Consider the following 13,409-nt stretch of genomic DNA (forward strand, 5'->3'; position numbering starts at 1 on the left):
ATATTAATCTACTTATTTTTAAGGCCCAACAATCCAAGTTCAACTCTCAAGCTTAATTATAAATTCTAATAAACACTAAACAACAGTCCAAGTCCAACAATCCAAGCCCATTAGCCCAACTCTCAAGCCCAATTCTAAATCCTAAATTCCTAATAAGCACTTAAGCAGCAGGCAGCAACATAAGGTAAAAGTTAAAACTTTAAAACCCTAGTATCTGTTTTCCTTTTATATTTCTGTTCCTCTCACGTTGGTTTCTCACAAAGTCACAGATTCATAGTCATACACTAACAGTGAAGGCTCAAGAGCAACCTCAACTCCTCAATCCCAAGTACAAGATTGTCAAATTTTGAGAAGGTTTGTAAGAATTTTTTCAAATTTTAAATTGATTTTAAGTTGTTTTCTTTTTTCTTTCGAATGTTTAAGTTGTTTCCTTTTCTGTTTCGAACCTCTGTGGGCCGTGAGGAAAAAAGAGGTTCGTAAGAATTTGAAGAATGTAGAGAGAGAATATTTGAATTATCTCGGCTAGTCATAAACCGAATAACCGAACCAAACCGAACCAAACTGACAATAACCAAATCCGTGGTTATTATTTTACTTGGTTTGGTTATGGTTTTAGACATTTAATAACTAATTAAATTGGTTTGGTTATGGTTTTAATCAATAACTGACCCAAACCGAATTATGAACACCCCTACTTATAGCGACCCCAAGTTATTTATGACTTACTAGCACTGTCTGTTCGGTCGCCTGATCGTCCGTTTGGGTTTTACCCCTATTTTCCTATTTTGGAGCTTTTATAACTTAAAAAGTTGAGTTCGGTCATAAATTCAGGAAAATAACCTCAAAACAGCATTATGATGGTTTCATCAACTCTGGAATGGCAAAATTAGGCTAGTAGCATGATTGACACGAGTACCAAGGCAATTAGTGTAATTTTAGGACTATTTACCACTTTTGCCCTTGAAATTTGGCCTACTGTTGACTTTGGTCAACCTTCTTGGAAAACACACTCAGATGAAATTTCTGACAGCGCGGTTAGTTCCAAAATATCGAGTTTGGTCTAGAACAACCCTTTGTTTGCTTTTCGAGGCTTCCCATATAATATCGAGGCCCATTGTGGAAGTTGGCTTAAAATGGCCTTTAGGTGTGGGACCCACTTTGAGTCATAATGACCTCGTATGGAAATTTTGACTATGTCATTCAGTCCAAAATATCGAATTTGTTGAGATAGCATATCTAATTTATGCATCGGGTGTTCCTAACGAATTTCGAGCAACCCATCGGAGGATTTAGCATACTAAGCTTATTTTTGCACCAGCTATATCTTGTGCCTCCTCTTAAGAGACCCCTGGTTGCTAAAGCGAGTGTCTTTTAAGTGGTCAAGAGCTCTCTAAAGCGACCAACCATGTCGCCAAAGCGACTGATCGCTTAAGCGACCAGTAGTCACTTAAGCGAGGCCCACCTTTTAGGTGGGTGTCGCTTAAGCGATCCCAGGCAATCACTAAAGAGACAACTGAGGGTCGTTTTTAAGTCTTGATTTTCATATTTCGAATTAAACTTCAAAGTGTGATTTCTTCTTTAATTCTTGGGCGATTCAAAAGCCTATCTTGCGTAGATTTTCAAGGAGAATCCAGTGGTGTGTTCAGATTTAGGATTTGAGGCTTCCCTTGAGGTAATTTCTCCATTTCCAGCATTTCTAAGTTCTTAAAGTTGGAGATTGATCACTAATGCATGTTTAGTATAGGGGCTGTTTTGGTGTGTGAATTTTGTTCCTTCTTGGAGCATGAGCTGGGAGTAATAGTTAGAGCTTATTCTCGGAGTCAATTTTATAAATTACGGAGCGGATTCCACAATTCTCGATTTTTGACTTTGAAATTGGCCCATCTTCGAATTTGATGATTTTAGTGTCATGATAATTATATTAATGTTGAGATTCTATTATTGATAGCGTGGCAGCGTTCGGAGGCCACTCGAAAGGGAAAAGCTCTAGTTTCCTGAGTTAGAGCCCATATGATCAGCTTTCAGATAGGCTACGGTTTCCCCCTCATAAGACTGAGCATGTTTTGGCGATTGTACATTGATTTGTATGAGTTGGAGCATGTACATTGATTTGTGTGTCGAGCATGCTAATTTCTTAGAATCCATGTCCTAGGCCTTATTTCAGGAAATTACTGGACTATGTAAGTATGACTCCTGATATTGTTGATCATCCATGCTTTATAGTGAATACTGCGCCTATGGTTATATGTTTGGAAGCATGTTTGGCCTTAGTCTATTCTTAGACTAATGTTGCCTTAGACTTGCGCAATTTTGATGTCGTTGGGCCTTAGAGCTTTTCAAACATCATTTCGGACGGCTAGCTCCCTGTAGACTGATATAACAGACTTGAGTCTGATAGTCTGAGCCATAGAAAGGTAGTAATACAGCCTGTGACCTTGCCTCCATAACACCCTATTCTCTTATCGGTCTGGTGTCACTCAGCTCTTAGATTTTGGAAATTTCCTCGGTGATTTAGGTTATATTTTGTTCGGGCTGGAATGATATATTGATGGCACTCGATTTGGGGGTACTCCCCATGACACACGGTTGGACGTTGATTCTAATTTGGTTCCATTTCTTTGTCCAACTTACTTGTGATCAGTTCCTTAGTTACATATACCTAATTCTAGTATGTAGTCCAGCTTACTAGTGTTCAGGCTTAGCTACAGATACCCGGTTTCAGTCTGTGGTCCAGCTTACTTGTGATTGATTCCTTAGCTACAGATATCCGGTTCCAATCCGTGGTCCATCTTACTAGTGTTCATGTTTGGCTATAGTTACCCAGTTCCAGTTCATGGTCTAACCTACTTGTGTTCAGGCTCTAGCTACAGTTATCCGGTTACATGCCGTGGTCTAACTTACTTGTGCTCGACCCTTGGCTATAGTTACTCGGTCCTAGTTCGTGGTCCAGCCCACTCATGTCGACTTATTAGCTACAGTTACCCGGGTTTATTACGTGGTCCAGCTTGCACATAGTTAAATTCCTGATTTCTTGATGAATCTTCGGTTAAGTCTTTGTCTAGTCTCAGTTGTGGATTAAAGTTTTAGAGTTGGATATGGTCCGGTTCAAGTCTGGGAAATGGTGATATTAATGGATTTACTTTAGCTCCGTTCTTTTTCTCCGTCAACTATTCTTGCATCTGTCAGGCTTATGGAAGTCCGTACTAGTGGTTACTCCTTATTTATGCACAAACGTACTCGTCGGGTTTATGGGAACCCTGTGGAGTTAGTTAGATTTCTTCTCTTTATTTTCTTGTATGCTCGTGTACATACCCACATTTACTTCTTGTTCTGTCTTTGGTTGTGATCTTTTACTCGCATTTTAGTCAACTTTTTCTTATCTTGCTCAGTCAGCCTATGATGCCTACTTGGTACATGTTGTTTTGGTACTCATACTACACTCTGTATCTGTTTTTGCGATTCAGGTCCGAGTACTAGCTACTGGCATTGAGTTTGAGCCAGCTGCAGTCGTGTTCGGAGGCGAGGGTGAGCACATTGCATCCTGGATTTACCCATCTCCTTCTGTATATATATTTTTCTTGTCTTTTACTTTTTGAGATAGCTTCGTCTCCGTGATCCACTTTTGGGACTTGTACTCTTTTACTAGTAGCTCTTTACAGGTGACTTCCAGGTTCTGGAAGGGATTCATTTTGATTTGTATATATATTTAGCTGCTTCCGCCATTCATGTATGATCCTGTTATTTTTTGTTACTGTTTTAGATAGATTTGTTGGTCTTTTATCCTGACATTCCATTACATACAGTTCTAGGATATGGGTCGGCTTGCCTATTGGTGGGTTATAGTAGGAACCATCATGACCTGAGAAATCGGATCGTGATAGAACTTCTCACTAAATGGCTCAAGACAGATACTAAACCACCTTTGAAGCTTCAGCAGTTCATCAAAGAACTCCAGGATGTCTGATGGAATTCTTCCAATGTGGACATACATACAGAGAAGCCAAAAACACAGCTGATTATCTTTCAAAATAGAGCCATAACTTTGACATCCCACAACACTTTTACATTCATCAACACCTACCACTAGAAGCTAAAGGAACCTATTTACTTGAGAAATGGGGAATGGCAAATATGAGAAGAAGAAAGTTGAACAGAATCAAAATACCTCTCTAATGGATGATACATCTTTGATCTGATCACTATACAGGTCTTAGTTATAATCAGTTGATTGGTATGGATTTCTCTAAACCTTTTTTGGATGCTTACATCCTTTTCTAGTTGGCTATTTCCTTATTTTAACCTATAATTTTTTTGAATAGGAATTAGCTTTTATTTCTTTTCTTACTATGTAAGGGGAGAGTATCTCTTATTTATGTTTTCCTAGAATATTTGTATCAAGAGAAGTCCTCTTTTTTAGGTGCATAGTTTCTAGTTTTCATTTGTTAATATAGGATCTAAGGTAATGTTTATGTCCCCTTCCTTGTAATTTTTGTTTTACTTATGTTAAGGCTTAGGGGTGTGTGAATCAATCCCTGGCCGCCACGAGGGATGAGATCCTTGGGTTAGGTCCATTTAATAAAAAGTAAAAAAATTCCATGTCACTTATTATAAGAAGTACACATTGCATAACAATTTATGACAACTATAAATTCATACCAATTTCATTGCAAATTAATATCAACTTCATGTCAATTATAAACACAGTATAACAACTTTCATATCAATTTAGTACAACTGTAAAGAAAATTTATATCTTACCACATTATGTTAATTCCATACCAATTACATGTCACTTATAAAGAGAATACACATTGCATACCAATTTATGAAAACTACAAATATATCAAAAGTATATAAGTTTAATGACAGTTATGAAAATGTCAGGTTTATATTAAATTTTTATCGAAGTTCACATTGAATACCAATTTATGACAACTATTAATTCATAGCAAATTCCTGAAATATAATTATTATTAGATAACAACTATAGAGAATGAGAGACAACACAATGGTATGTCAAATTTATATCAAAGTCATATCAATTATACACACACTATATAAACATCACACCAAATTTAATACTAACTGTAAACAAATATATATCTTAGCACAGTATGTCAATTTTCATATTAATTTTATGTCACTTATATACACAAAGTTCACATTGCATAACAGTTTATGACAACTATAAATTCATACTAATTTTATTGTAAATTAATACGAACTTCATGCCAATTATAAACACAATAAAGCAACTTCTTATCAATCTAGTACAAACTGTAAAAAATAATTATATCTTAACACATTATGTCAATTTCATACCAATTACATGCCACTTATATGCACAGAGTACACATTTAAGACCAATTTATGACAACTACGAATTCATGACAATTACAAAAAATACATGAAATTTAGGCCAATTTCATATTTAATGTTAACACATTATGATAGTTTCATATAAAAAAATACAAACTTTATATAGCTTATATATAAAACATAGTATATCAATTTCATAGTAATTAATAGTAACTTATAAACACAAAATACACATTTTGTCAAGTTCAAATTATACCAATTTAGGGCCACTATAAACACAAATATATACAAGGTAGCAGTACAATACACAAATTATATCATTTTTCATGTCAATACATAAGTAGCAGTCCAATACATAAATTATACCAATTGCATAGTAATTTCATATCAATTTCATTATAGGGAATGCATAAAAAAATTAAAAGAAATATGTAAAAATAATTTATCAAACAATACTTTCACAACAGATTTGACCTCTTATGACTTGAGGATTTTTGAATTTCCTTTCAATGTTGGACAAGATCTTTTTCTTGAGAGTTATGATGGCTCACCCTTAAGAACAGTCTTTGACTTTTTTAATTTATTTTGACTTACAAAATCAAAATCGAAATTCGAACAATCAAAGGAAGGAAATTTCACTATTTTTTCCTTTCTTTTTTGACCCTTCACCATGATTTCTTTATTCTTGACTAAGGTTTGATTCTTCTTGAATGGTTTTTATCAAGCACTGAACTTACACTGTGGACGTGGCCGGCACTCAAAAATTATTTTTGGTCTCAAGCGAACCACTTTACCTGGCTAACTCACTTAGAAAAAGACTTAAACTCATAAATGAACTCAGATGGGCAGAATGAAACATGCAATTTAATGCTCTTTGCCATAAATTATGAAAGTCAAATAAAAGTCCCTTTTTGGGACAATGAGGAGTCATCTGAATAAATGGTATGATCCTATTCTATGCTGGCTATGTAGTTTACTGGGTTCTCTTTGTGCTATATTCTTACCCAAATCGGTACTCAAAACTACTCCCAAAATATAATTTATTATGCTCATCACTCAAGCGAGTATACTTACTCAATTAACTCATTTAGTCTCTTTTGAACTTAGTTGAAACACAACTCTTCTCAACTCATCCTTTCTCTTTAAAAATAGATATAAACTCAACTCAATAAATGCATTTAAAAGCGTAATTTAACTTCTCAACTCAATCTCAAAAATAGATGTTTAAATGTATTAATACTCATCCTCAAAATAATAACAAAGAGACTTCTCAACTCAACTCATTTAAGCTCAATGATACTCATGCTCAAAATAATAATTAAGAAACTTCTCAAACTCAATTCATGCTCAAACTGTTTCTCAATTAAATGATGAAAATACATAATTTTTTAACTCAAAGGATGCATAAAATAGTAGATGCAAACGTCAACTAGGATTCATGTGAATGCAAACATAAAGCCAAAAACTTAAGAACTCAACTCATGAAAATTATAAAGGGGTGTGTGTATATATATATATATATATATATATATATATATATATATATATATATAAGAACTCAATGAAATTTATATAGATAACTCAAGAATTCGCATTATAGGAATTGAAAACTCAAACTTGACACTCAATAAGAATTTATGAATATGTAGAGCACGAGGAAAATTTTAGTTCAACGTTGTGATAACCTTACATACATGGAACAAAGATTTTTTAAAGCAAAAATTGAAGATTAGGCTTGAAAACTTGAACCCTAGCTTCTCCTCTTCTCTGTAATTCTTGCTCTCCAAAGATTTTAGGTGTTAATGAGAGAAAAAACCCATTGGATATTGATACGGGACGGATTTTGGTCCCAAAATGTATTGGCTAAATTCTAACTCCCAGGTCCGCGACACGGACCTGATTTCTATTTCAGTTTCAAATATTTTATTCTTCTCCGCGATGCGGGCACATCGCGCACTTCACTGTCTCAAAATTTCACCCAAAGCCAAAATAACTTCCCAGGTCCGTTTCCCTAGCTTCATTTTTCTCAAGTCTTCTCTTGGTTCTCGGAATAATCTAAGTTAACATAGTACAGGGTGTTACCATTTTGATTCCTCTTCAAAGTAGTGAAATTCTTCTTCAAGGAGACGGAGGTGACATTCTTCTTGAAACATGTGTGAGTTAAAATTTGAAAGCTTTGTGGCTCAATCTGTTACTAGTTTCATTTTTGACAAACCTGGGACTCTTTCTAGGTGTATGGCTAACTTTTTGATTTTTCTGTGTCATAAGAATTGTTTTATACACTGATGAATATGAAATTTTGAAATCGTGGAGAAGAAAGTAGTTTTGTTTGATTGATGTTGAAGAGAAATGGAGAAAGAGAAAGAGAAAGTGATGGAGACGGTTGTAATAGAAATACGAGGGGATGGGGTTGCGTGTGTAAGTAAAAAGGATCCCTTAATTGTACTTATTGATAATCACAATTAATGTGCCATTATTTTTATTTCTCCTAATAATTATGATCAGATTTAATATCTTAAAAAATAATTAATTTATAAATTAATACAAATCTGTTAAGACTTGTAATTAAAACTTTATTAGTAGTAATTATATAAAAGTATATCTAAAAGATGTCAATCAACTCTTAAATACATATGTGGGGTGATTTTTCCTTATTTGTTTTTATTTGATATATTTTTAGGTTTAGGTTTTTGTGCTAGTTGAAATCCACTTTCTTGATTTCTGATTTTTTTTTATTTGGGCCTTTTTTGTTTAGATATTTATTGATTTTTATAAATTTTTGCCTTTTTAATTAATATATATAGCATTAGATTGACTTTTTTGTATCTCTTTTTGTTAAAACAATCAAACAAGATTTGAATGTTAAATGTTATTGGTTTATAACATGTTGTCACTATAAAAGCCAGAAAATATCAAAACAAGGTTGTAAAAAGAGGTTTAATTATCATAACCTAAAACTTGAACATTATTTTAAAATAATTTACACTAGATAAAAAGTAATTTGTCTTCGATTATTATGTAGATGAATATTAAAAGTATTTTATAGCCTAATTGCATTAAATGCCTTAGGAAAATTTGTCATAATTCCTCAATCAAAAACAAGGTCTCCGATGTTGGAAAATGTTGAATGTCCATGTGTGGACCTATGGCCTGCCTTTAAATTGGTCAATCAACTTTGAATGTCCATGTGTTTGCCTATGGCTAAGAAAGACAATTGTACCTTAAGTTTTTGCTACATATAGCGTTTAAATGAATGAAGAAAAGGATAAGAAAAAAAATAACACACAGTTCACTCCTCTCTTCTTGGGTTAAATTTATAAGTTTGCTATTTTCATTTATTTTATAACACATTATCAACACGAGACTTTGTCATTTTGAACTCTAAATAGGTAAAAAGGGAAAGGAGTTTATTTTTCTAAAATATCTAATAGTTCTAAACTTGAATTTGTTTCCCTGGATATATCAGGCAAAGGCTATTCGTCATGGGCACTAGATACTGAAATCCACCTTTGATTTAATGGATCTAATAGGCATCATCAAAGATAAAAATCAGGCATCTAGCCAAAATCGTGTCAAAGCTATGATATTTCTCCGTCACTATTTTGATGAGGAGTTGAAAATACAACACCTCACCATCAAAAACGCCCTTCTATTGTGGAATAATTTGAAAGATAGATATGACCTTCTGAAGTTGGTCATTCTTCCACAAACGCATCATGATTGATTTAACTTGAGGTTACTAGAATTTAAAAGTATAACCGAATATAATTCTTCCATGTATATAGAATTATAGCACAGTTAAATTTATGCGGAGAATAGGTCACTGATCATGCTAAGCTTTAGGAAACATACTCTACATTCCATACTGCGAATATGCTCCTACAAGAACAATATCACGAAATGGGCTTTAAAAAATATTCTAAATTACTCTCACGTCTTCTTATTGCTGAACAACATGAAGACCTATATATAAAAATCATGAAAGTCGGCCCGTTGGTTCTATGTCACTCCCTAAAGTGAATCGAATAAATTATCACCAGCGAGGAAGAGGTCGTGGCCCCATTCGTGGTCATGGACGTGACTGTAAAAGAAATTATAATCGTGATGGTCATCTTGCATCAAAAAATGATCACCAGTATAAAAACAATGGGTGAAAAATAGCAAGCTATGCAAAAGAAAAATTTAGAAAATGTGTCATAGATGTGGAGGAATGAGGCACTGGTCACGTACATGTCGATCATTAAAACGTATGGTTCATCTCTATCAGGCATCCTTGAAAAAGGATGAGAATAATACTGAAGTAAACTTTATCACTGAAGATAATCCTGACCCACACATAGGGTGGATAATGATGCAAAAGAAAATTTTATCTCTAAAGATAATGTTGAGCCCATGCATCTAGATGTAGCTGATTTCTTTGAAATCCCTGAAGGAAAAATGATCAGCGATGAGTCCGCTATAATCTAGATAATTTTCTTTTTTGTTCGTGTGTGCTAGTTGGCATGTTTATGCTTTTCTAATTCCTGTAAATAAATAAAGTTTGCATAATAGCCCTGTTTAATAGAAATGTTTACTTTGTTTGTGTCTTCTTTTTGAAGAAAATATGGATATGCCTCAAATTTTGTTTGGATCAATAATCAATCATTAAGATATTTGTGTGATTGATAATGGAACAACACATTCCATATTTAAAGATAAGAAATAATTTTCTTATTTCCTTAAAAGAAAAGCAAATGTTATAATAATTTCTGGTAATTTGAAATTGATTGAAGGCTCTAGAAGACATACTATATTTCTGCCTAAGGGGACAAAACTTGTTATAAAAGATGTGTTGTTCTCTTCTGAAACCCCAAAAAACTTGTTAAGTTTCAAATATATCCGTATATTGAGACACTAAATGAAATGAATATTGAATACAACGGTATAACCAAGAGTGTCTCGGGTCAGAAATATGTTTTGGAGAAATTACGAACCTTGTCTTCTGACCTATATTATGCATAAATTAGTATAATCGTAACTCAATTATAAACCAGAAGTTTACTGATTTAAATGTTTTTGTGTGATGACATGACCGAATAGGTCATCTTGGATCAATAATGATAAGACGAATTCTTAAAAATTCAATTGGACATCCATTAAAGAACCTGAAGATTCTTACAAATGATGATTTTTCATGTGTTGCTTCTTATCAAGTCAAATTAATTGTCAGGCCATCATTACTGAAGGTTGGCATCGAATCCTATGGCTTTTTAGAATGTACACATGGGGATATATGTTGATATATTCATCCACCTAGAGGGTTGTTTAGATATTTTATGGTCCTAATAGATGCATCTTCAATATAGTCTCATGTGTTCCTCTTATTATCTCGCAACCTAGTGTTTGCAAAGTTATTGACATAAATGATAAGATTAAGGGCACAATTTCCAGATTATCATATTAAAACTATTCGCCTTGATAATGCTGGAGAATTTACATCTCAAGCTTTTGATGATTATTTCTTATCAATTGGGGTAAGAATTGAACAACTTGTTGCCCATATTCATACTCAAAATGGCCTCACAGAGTCATTTATTAAGTGCCTACAATTGATAGCGAGACCACTACTTATGAAAATAAAATTTTCCACTACTGTTTGGGTCATGCTATCTTACCTGAAGCAGCACCCGTTTGACTCAGACCGACTAATTATAATAAATATTCTCCGTCACAATTAGTATTTGGTAATGAGCCAAATATAGCTCATCTACGAATCTTTGGTTGTGTGGTATACGTGCCCGTAGCACCACCACAGCGTATTAAGATGGGCCCTGATCGAAGGTTAGGCATATATATTGAGTTTGACTCACCCTTCATAATTAGCTACCTTGAACCGCATGACGTGCTACGGAACCTCCACCGTACCGGGGGAGGGGTAGACAGGAGATTTATTCATTGCCCGATTTGCATATTATCAATTTGATAAAACAAATTTCCCAAAATTAGGGGAAGAGAAAAAGGGATCCAAAAGGGAAATTGAGTGAAAAGTTTCATCACTATCTCATTTTGATCTACGTGCCCCTACATGTGAGCAGGAGGTCCAAAAGATCATCCACTTACAGAAAATAGCAAATCAAATAACAGATGCATTTACTTATTTGATACGGACAACTAAGTCACATATCCCTGCATTGAATGTGCCTATCCGAATTGATTCCCCAACAGGATCATCTACTAGTGTCATAGCTTCTGAATCCTAAACACGTCTGAAGTGTGGTAGACTATTGGGTTCAAAGGATAAAAATCCTAGAAAAAAAAGTGCAAGAAATAATAAAGATGGCACTATAAAAGAATCTCATAAAGAAGTTCAATATCTAATTAATCTGATATTCCTGAAGAAATCAGTTCATCCGAGACTCATGTGAATGAAGAACTTTTAATGAATTCTAGTGGTGATGGGATAAATTTAGATCGATCAAAAATTATTGTGGTTAATGTTTTTGCATATAATATTGCAATTAATCTTATGCAAGACAATGAGGATCTTAAGTCTAAATTTATCGAAGAATGTCAATGAAGATGTGATTGGCCAAAATGGCATTAGGCAATTCAATCAGAATTAGACTCACTCGTTAAACGTGAGGTTTTTAAATCTGTAGTCTAAACCCCTGATGATGTAAAATCAGTTGGCTATAAATGGAATTTTTTGCGAAAATGAAATGAGAGAAATTAAATTGTAAGATACAAGGCATGCCTTGTTGCCCAAGGAGTCTCTCAAAGATCTGGCGTCGATTATTGAAGAAACATATTCATCTTTTATGGATGCAATAACTTTTCAATATCTCATTGATTTAGTTGTACATAAAAATCTTGAAATACATCTAATGAATGTGGTTACAACTTATCTTTATGGCTCACTTGATAATGAAATTTATATAAAAATCCCAAAAAGATTCAAATTGCCTGAAGAATGTAATTCTAAGTCTCGGGAGATATTCTCAATTAAATTACAAAGATCATTATATGGTCTAAAACAATCAGGGCGTATGTGATATAATTATCTTAGTGAGTACTTGATAAATGCAAGTTATATAAATGATACTATTTGTTCTTGTATTTTTATTAAGAAAATGGCATTAGTTATACTTGTCATTTATGATGATGACATAAACCTCATTGGAACCCCTTAATAGGTCCAAAAGGCAATTGAATAGTTAAACAAAGAATTTGAGATGAAAGAACTTGGAAAGACAAAACATTTTCTTGGTATGCAACTTGAACATTTAGCAAACGAGGTCTTCATCCACCAATCTGCCTACACTGAGAAAATTTTAAAACAATTCTACATGGACAAAACACATCCATTAAATACGCTAATGATTGTTCGATTACTTGAAGTGAATAAAGATCCATTCCGACCTCTAGAAGAAATGAAGAACAGTAAGATCTCATAAATCAAAAAGTCAAAACAAAGGAAAAAATTTTGGAAAATGGGCTGAAAGAGCTCCTACGACTCAACCTACGAGTCGTAGTACTGACTCGTAAAAGTGATGATGGAGGTTGGGAATTTGGCTAAGGGAAGAAGTGGGTCTACGAGTTGTAGATTTGCAGGCTTTCCAAACCTTGCAGAATGACTCGAGTCTACGACTCATTGTTAAGTCTACAACTTGTAAAGATGAGTCATACAGAGAAATTCCCCGACTTTGAGAAAAATTTCAAGTCCTTAGGGTCAGTTCTCAGGGTCTTCCTCAGATCGTGTAGGATGATTCCTCTCTATGACTCATAGAAAGTCCTACGAGTCATAAGGACAAGAACTAGGGTCAATTCTGAAAGGTTTTAAAGAGGGGTATTTTGGTCTTTCCTATGTTATAAAATTAAAGTAAGATCGTTTTGATGACAAAATCTATCCTAACTAAGGAACCTAATTATCCCAAACCCCTCATTCTCACACTTAGACTCAAATACACAAAATTTATTCCTCTCCAAGTTCTTCCAAGGGTTTAAAGCCAAGTCTAGGGTTTCATTTCAAGATCCCTCAAGTCTCCGTTTTCAAGCATGCATTAGGTCTTTATTCCCCAAGGTATATGGGTATTAATTCATGGTTCTATTCA

The sequence above is a fragment of the Solanum dulcamara genome, chromosome 4 (assembly GCF_947179165.1).
Source record: "Solanum dulcamara chromosome 4, daSolDulc1.2, whole genome shotgun sequence".
NCBI classification, from domain to species: domain Eukaryota; kingdom Viridiplantae; phylum Streptophyta; class Magnoliopsida; order Solanales; family Solanaceae; genus Solanum; species Solanum dulcamara.